General features: G+C 50.3%; 1 non-coding gene across 1 annotated transcript; it reads left to right on the plus strand.

Annotated features, from left to right (window-relative positions):
• The first annotated feature begins 1,697 nt into the window (after positions 1-1,697).
• On the plus strand, positions 1,698-1,769 carry TRNAD-GUC (transfer RNA aspartic acid (anticodon GUC)). Its single transcript has one exon. It is a non-coding gene; the product is annotated as a tRNA-Asp (tRNA).
• The last annotated feature ends 5,796 nt before the right edge of the window (positions 1,770-7,565 follow it).

A 7,565-nucleotide genomic window follows, 5' to 3' on the forward strand; every position in this document is an offset into this window, starting at 1 on the left:
CTTGGGAGCAATTGCTTTCAGGAAGCTGCAGTGCCTCTGGGTTGTGAGGTGGGCGCCAGCAGCTGGGCAGCAAGTGAACTGGTGGGAGCATCTGCTGCAGTGAAGTCATGAGCTGCTGTGGAAGAAACAACATGAACTTCGTGTAGGTAAAAATCCCTCTTTTGGAGGACACAGTAAAGCTCTGCAATTCCTGAAGGTGCCTTTCCTGCTAAGGTTATAAAACTATGCCTTGCAGGAAGGCAGTGCTGAGAGTATTCTCTGAAACATGTTTGAGTTGATGAGCAGCTCAGTGAAGTTTCAGTGTGGGGCAGATACCTCTGTGGGCCACGTGCTTCACACTCTCTACCCTTTAGGTTCTGGCTGGAGCAGTGGTGACTGGGAGAAACTTTTGGCTGTGGTATATTGCAGCATTCTTCATTGTTTTCCTTTACGTAGTTCTAAAGGTCTCTTTACATACTGCTTCTCTGCCCTGATACAGCTTATGCAACGAGCACTGCCTAGAGGAAGGGTTGCAGCCAATTTTTGCATGAACAGACTCAAAGAAAATGAGAATGACAGACTGTGTATTTCAAGCAGATGATGAAATAAATTCCATCAGCTGTCAGGGAAGAAACACCAGGTCAGATCAAACATTCATCACCGACCCTGAGACTCCGTAAAACCTGTCAGGTAAATGGCCTACGATCCATGTGACACTGAGGCAGAGCAAACACTTAAGCTTCACACTTGCAAATTAAATTTCGAGTGTTTTCTGTGCTGTTAAGCATGGCTGCTAGTGGTCAGTCTGCAAATGTTCTGCCTTCCATATTTTACAGACTGAGAAATTATGTCAAAGGCCGTTCCTAAGTGAAGGCAGAGAAGTAATGAGTACTTCCAACTTTCCTGTGATTTTTGTGACTAGGGATCACAGTTCAACAGAACCTGCCCCGTTTTAAGGAGAGTGGTGTATTGGGGTGGGTGTTGTCAGGGTGAATGAACGGCCCTGAGCTTTGGCCAGAGAGCAGCTATCAGCAACTGGTGACAGCAGAGGAGTACAAGGCTGGAGGCAGCAGGGGAGCAGGCATTGCTGGGAAGGGAAGGGAAGGGAAGGGAAGGGAAGGGAAGGGAAGGGAAGGGAAGGGAAGGGAAGGGAAGGGGAGGGGAGGGGAGGGGAGGGGAGGGGAGGGGAGGGGAGGGGAGGGGAGGGGAGGGGAGGGGAGGGGAGGGGAGGGGAGGGGAGGGGAGGGGAGGGGAGGGGAGGGGAGGGGAGGGGAGGGGAGGGGAGGGGAGGGGAGGAGCTGTGCAGTGTGAGCACCTCATGCTGAACTCAGTGGCATTAAACACAGAGGGGTAATCTGAGAATCTGGTTGCAACGAGCTTAATTGCTGTTTGGAAGAAAACGTGTGTGTTATTGACCTGGACCCAGTGCTGGCTGGTAATGGTAGAACTGATGCTATGTATAGTATTTGACTTTGCTTTCAGTTTATGACCTGTTATCAGCATGCCATTACAGTCTGTCAATTGCAGCCTAGCATTTCACGTGGATTTCCCAGCAAGGCCCTGCCTGGGGTCGTGCTTCCCTACTGGTGGCAGTTTCTCATTGGGGTTAGCGGGTCGTTCCGGCTGCAGCAGCAGCAGCAGTAGCAGTGTGGTCACGTGCTCAGGGTGGGCAGGTCACGGGTGCAGCCAAAGAGCGGCAGTGCAAGGCATGCACTCACTCCTCGTTAGTATAGTGGTGAGTATCCCCGCCTGTCACGCGGGAGACCGGGGTTCGATTCCCCGACGGGGAGAGACTGGTGTTTTGCTGCGGGTGTGGGAAGGATCCGCACGAACAAACCTGCGGTGCTGGACTAACGATTCATCAGATCCGAATGCTTGCTGAAATCACATCGCTTAAACTAGAAATGTAGTTTGAATCTATTTTTATAGCGTCGTGCTTGATTTCTTTCAAATACCTCTCCTGGCTGAAGGAATCCCAGGGCGTGGGAGCCCCGCGTGCGCAGCGCTGCTCAGCAGAGCCGTGCTGGGTGCTGGGTGCTGGTGGCAGCGTGCAGCCCCCAGCCCTGCCACAGCTGCAGCACTGCTCCAGGCACTGGAAATCCCTCTCGGTTCAGCCCTGCTGCTGGGCAGGTCCTGCGGTGCGAAGCTGGCAGCTCTGGGCGCTGGGAATGCTGCCAGCTGGTGCTTGGAGGTAAATATTTGTCCTGTCACGTTTCCACCAGGTTGGCTGCACAGCCAAATAGTGAGTTCAGTGCACTCTCATTACTCGATGTTTTTATCATTTAAAGCTTGAGACGACTTGTAAATGCTTAAAATAGCATGAAAATCCCTGTGCTGGCACAGCTCCCGTGCTGCTGGATGGCCTCTGCTCCTCTCCTTATGTGAGGGCCTTATACATTCCACAGAGTGAATATGGCAAAGTAACATTTCAGATAACCACCCCACATGGCAGTTACCACGTAAAAATAAAGCCAAAATGACAAGTTGCTTAAAAAGTAATTAATCTGGTGTCCAGCAGGTGAGGCTTCACTGAACTACTCTAATTCCGTTGATAACCAACACGGAAGCTTTGTGTGCATGACCAACCAACAGCTGAGCTACTGCCTGGGGCTGAGAACTGGGCTGATGCTGGTCAGCCCTGATGTGTAACATCCACGGACAGAAACAGAACCAGATGGGTTTGGACTGCCATGACAACAGCTTGGTCCTCCTGTGTTGCTCCTGAGGCTCTATCACCTTTGCTGACACAAACACAAGTGTTCCTGGGGAAAGCAGTGGTAGCTGTAGCCTGCAGGTAGCACTTAACCTGTCCCTGCCCTTTTTGTGACTACAACACGGGGCCTTGCAGCTCTCTGCTGCTGTCCCCCTGGTCTGCAGGCAGCAGGCAGTGTGCATTCCCCTGATGGTTTTGGAAACAAGGGATCTGAAACAGGAGATGCAGCACAGCCAGCAGCATGGGGACACACATGGGTGCACATCCCTCAGTGCTGTGAGTACAGCCACTGCTGAGAGACTTCTACCTCATACTAATCCGATGATCTGTTAATTAATAAACGTTTCTTTCAGTGTGCCACATGCTTGCTTCCTTGCTCTCCTGCTCCAGCTGCCGGAGAGGGAGAAACACATCTTGTTTGGATGCGATACCTGGGTTAATGTTTCCAGCAGGAGCCAGGTTCAGCTTGTGTCTTAGTGAGAGCTGCAAAATGTGGTTGTCACCACTCTCACATACTCTGGTAAGATCTTACCTCTCTCTCCATCCCTCCCAATGGACACTCTGACACCACATACTCTGCAGTCTGTGCATGGTAGAGACCTCAGCAGGCTGGTATCTGAGCAGGAGATGCTCCATGTCCTGTGGCATTCAGAAACCCCTGAGCTCTTTTTGCTTCCAGGCTGACTGCCTGGAGGCTCACCCGTGAGAGGACTGTATTTCTTTCTCATGCTAATAGCTATTGTAATGCTACAAAGTCTTTAAGTTACAAGATAGCAACCCTACATGAATCCTAATTTCTCACTGAGCTGTGCTTTGGGCACATCTTTGTGCGGTTCTAAATGCTGATGCTGTGTAGAAGCACCTGTTGCTTCATGGTTGAAGGAGCAGTCTGAAAATGTGGAGCGTGCTCCTGTATGTACAGAGTGTGAAAGCATTCTGCAGATGCCTCAGCCTTGCTTTGAGGTGAACATTTGAAGCGTCTCCAACCCACAAAGTCCCCGAGGTGTCAAGGTGGGCACTGCAAGGCATCCAGCAGCCCTCCTTTGTCCCTGAGAGCCGAAGGATCGATCCCAGCCCCTTTGCTGCCTTTGGCTTTCCATCTTTCAGTGCTATGAGCGCAACTAGACAGGTGGTTAACTAAAGCTAAACTGAGAGTAACGTGGATGTGGAGACAAATCAATGACTGCTAATTTGAAGGCACTACTCTGATATCTCTTTTATTTTTAATCTGGAGTTACAGGTGCAGCAAAACTCCTGAGGTTTCGTCTCAGTGCATATGTCCCAACAGAGGCACAGCCACTTCTGCGCCATATGGCATACGCTGACAGATAAGCTGCTGCCTTTCACAACGCACTGTTTGCTGAAGATAATTTATAGCGTGCTCCAGTTAAACCTGACAACCTGTTTCCAACAGGCTGAAAGAACAATCAGGCGTTGTAAAAATCTGTGACTCTTCCTCCCAGGTAAAGTATTTAATCTTCAGTTATTCATGGGTGAAAGCAGTGAAACAGCAACAGAGGTGAATAGCCTGTTCCTTTTGGCAAGTCCTGAGAAGAAACAGTGCCCTGTCTGTCACTTCCTCCTCTTTTCTCTCTCTCTTTTTTTTTTTAATTTTAATAAAGTGCATATGCTCACACACCCTTAAAATATTTCTTGGAGATAATGCAAAGCAGCAGTATCAAAATACCTCGTTAGCAGCTGCAGCCAGCCCAAACTGAAGACTCACCCACCCACAGCTCACTTGGATGCAGATGAAATCCAGATGTGCAAACGCCCAAGTTCTCTGCAAGGGAAATGTTAAATGCTACGTGAGAACAGGGCCTTAAATTCCATGGATGCAGTCAGATTGCTTTTGCAGGGACTGCAGTAAGTAGCTGTTGGCTTCTTTGTTGTTGTTCAGATCTGATACTGTCACATTCTGGAAAATTTAAGAAGGCCAAAGTTTCCTAAATGCATCTGCTGACAAAGGATGTTTGCTCCATCCCAGGATTGCCTTCTGCTGCTGGAAGCATTTCAGCCCTTGCAGCAGTCCCAGGACAGAGATGTGAATGTGAGAAGCTCCTAGGAAAGTGGAGCAGCTCTGCTGCTTTTCCCTAGCTGTAGCTTTATTTTTAGCTTGTATCCTGTTTTAGCCTAGGTCATGTCAGTGAGATAGCAGGAAGAACTTCAGTTCCAATTTGTGCACAGCCTCACTCTTCATTCTTTTTTATTATTATTATTATTATTATCATTATTATGCTTTATTAGACAGATTTTCTTTTTTTTACAGCTGTGATAACCTCATGAAATTGCAGGCGAGTGCCCCAGACTCCCACCCACAGCAACCAACCATGTTTTTAGTGGAGCTGCTTTCTGTAGGTGACCTCCACCTGTGTTTTATCTTCCACATTTCTCTGCCCATCCCCAGACTTGGTCTCCCTCAGTCTCTGTGACTTCCCACTCCCTGAACCACATCCAAATTGTCTTCAGAAGGAGAAATGTGCAGCATCATTCCCAATGGGCCCACTGTAGTTCCTGATGGGATACAGAACTGCTGGTTTGGCGGTTCCTACTGCTGGGCTGTTCCTGGAGCATGATGGCAAGGAACAATTAGTTCTCATTATATGTGATGTCTTTGAAATGAAGCACGTGCTTTGAGCTTTCTGTTGATTCGTGATGCTGACTCTGAATATCTAATATTCCAAAAAACCATTGGTGCGTGTAGCTTTGTAGTAGGCACACTGCTACACCTGGCTGACAACTACTGCTCTCTGCATTTCTCAGGCGGCCGAGGATAGGATGAGAAATGCTCCAGCTCACAGCTTCTGTGTGACTGCCATCCCTGCCAGCTGCCATGCTGCAGCCCTCAGGTTCCCATCTGCTGAGAGGAACTAATGAAGTCATCTTAATCAGGGTGCAGGCTTGCAGCATCCAGCCACAGCATCGGGAACAGGTTTGGAGATCCCTTCCCTGCTCCCACACAGGCTTGGTGCTTTGTGCTGGAGGAACACGGGGCGTGCTGCTGTGCTGAGCTCCCTCCAGCCAATACCACCACCATTTATTCCTGTAAGGTACCAGATGTGATAGAGGCTTCCCAGCCCTGTACTGGTGCCTGGCAGTGCCAGCCATGGTTCAGGAGTTTGTCCATAGGGAGCAGGGGCAGTTAGCATAGAGTTGCACTTTCTAGAAGACCTTCACATCTTCCTGCTTCAGATCCAGCCTGTATTTCTGTACATTAAGTGGGTCTGCAAGGCCTCAGCCTCTATAAAGGGGCAGCAAGTACAGCAGCGAGGGTGGTGAGCCCTCATGCAGCAGTGTGAGGGAGGTCTGCTGGAGGAGTGTGAGGGAAAGGTGCTTTGGGGTTGGTCTGAGGGGTTGCGATCCTGTGCTGGGAGGAATGAAGCACCTGGGCTGTGATTTCCACTAAGGAATGAACTCAGGCCTACTTTTTGGAGGCACGCTCCTCGTGACTGCAGCTGCTTTGTGAGTCGTGCTGGCGTGGTGCATTTGCCTGCAGGGTATTTGGAGCTCCGGCACTGTCCACACCAGAACCTCCTGACTGGAACAGGAAATCTCAGAGTTGAGGGAACAGCAAATGGCATTCACTGGTGTTCCAGCATCAACTGTTCACAGCAATCCGGACTGGGAGGCACCCAGCTGATGGCATCTCTCAGCTCTGCTGCTTTCTGACTCACTGTCTTTCCCCAGCAGCTGTGCACACTGCCGCCATGTCGCTGCCTGGATGGCTGCAGCCCCTTCGCAGCTGGCTGTGAGCTGCACCCAAATCTACTGCTCTCTGTAAATAGGCTAAAAATATCCTCGTGCTGTTCCTGTGAGGGTCTGCAGGCCGGGAAGGAGCCCGGGGTCAGCTCTCTGCAGGCTCTGAGGGATGGGAAGCATCCCAGACACAGCTGGGTGCTATGTGAGGAACACGGGGGTTGTCGCAGGAGGGCTGCATCAGCTGGTGGGAAGGCACTGCTCCTCCTGCACACTGAGAACCAGGAGCTGATGAGTGGAGGACAGCCTGGTGTCCCTTGGAGCCTGGGGCACAGCCCTGTTCAGACCAAGCAGATCAGGCGAGAGATTTCTCGAGCTGCGTTTCTCATCTGAAGGCAATAATTCAGTCCTCCTGCTCTTCTGTTTGTGCTGCTGGACAGACTAGTGGAAGGCAATTATGAAGACAAACGTTTTTCCACCTCCCTGCAGTGCATTGTGATTTAAAGAAAGGCTCAGCAGAGGTTACCACAGGCAGTTATAGCAGTTCCTGATTGCTGTGCTGATTTCTGGGCTGCACCATTGCTCTGCTCAGGCACTGCTGAAGTTATTCAGCCCTACAAGACGACAGGAAAGAAAGGGTCATCTCTTAACATCGTAGAAAACAATCAGCAAAGAGCATCTTAACCAGCTATGCTCTAGTTGGCATGGCTGGGAAGGTCCAGGGACCACATCTGTGTCACAGGGCTGTGGGCTAGCATCCCATAACACTCCAGGAGGTGCCACTGCCCCATCAGATGGGGCCTCCTCTGAAGGTTTCAAAAAAAAAAGAAAAAAGAAAAGGAATTAAAGGATTACTTTTAAGCAAGAAGAAGGGGGAAGTGCCTCTGGGAAATATTTTCCCAACCCTCTCCAAGCTCTGAGGCAGAGCCCCAGTAGTTGCTCCAGCACAACCCCCAGCAACACCAAAGCCCCACATCATATACATCAGTAGTGCTTTGGGGGACAGCTAGCAGGACCCATTAGTGGGAGGAAAAACAGGAGTGAATTAAGGCATAGTGTGCGACCAATATCACAACTCCAGACCTGGACAAGGACCCAGGGTTTCTGTCTCTTGCAGGCTGCCAATTAGCTGACTGTCCTGGAGCAGCAAGTTGGAGTAAGGGAGGAAGGGGTGCGA

This window comes from Cyrtonyx montezumae, unplaced genomic scaffold, assembly GCF_038088225.1.
Source record: "Cyrtonyx montezumae isolate F1298 unplaced genomic scaffold, pur_monq_1.0 scaffold_18, whole genome shotgun sequence".
Classification (NCBI taxonomy): domain Eukaryota; kingdom Metazoa; phylum Chordata; class Aves; order Galliformes; family Odontophoridae; genus Cyrtonyx; species Cyrtonyx montezumae.